Genomic DNA, 262 nt, shown 5'->3' with positions numbered 1-262 from the left:
CCCAAGCTTCGTAGTTTCGAGAAAAGAAAACAAAGGAAAAAAAATATATTTTCCATGTTATTCGCCACCAATTTTTTTCTTTTCTTTTTTTAACGTCCTTTGGTAATGTTTTTTTAAACTTATTATTGGTCTTATTGGCGTTGTTTATGTCTTTATTCTTATTTTTGTTATAGTTTTTATTTTATATTGTTATTTTGTTATTATCATTATGTTCGTTTATTGTTTTTTTTTTTTTTTTTTTATCTCATCATCTCTTGTGTTA

General features: G+C 23.3%; 1 protein-coding gene across 1 annotated transcript in view; it reads left to right on the top strand.

The window, feature by feature from the left end:
* Positions 1 to 262, top strand: part of LOC119590899 (kelch domain-containing protein 10-like) — a 16,818-nt gene that overhangs the window by 7,820 nt on the left and 8,736 nt on the right. The gene's annotated exons all lie outside the window — the stretch shown is intronic.

Source organism: Penaeus monodon, chromosome 28, assembly GCF_015228065.2.
Source record: "Penaeus monodon isolate SGIC_2016 chromosome 28, NSTDA_Pmon_1, whole genome shotgun sequence".
In the NCBI taxonomy this organism is placed as follows: Eukaryota; Metazoa; Arthropoda; class Malacostraca; order Decapoda; family Penaeidae; genus Penaeus; species Penaeus monodon.
Note: the sequence above shows the minus strand (reverse complement) of the source record. Positions and strands in the feature narration are given on the sequence as shown.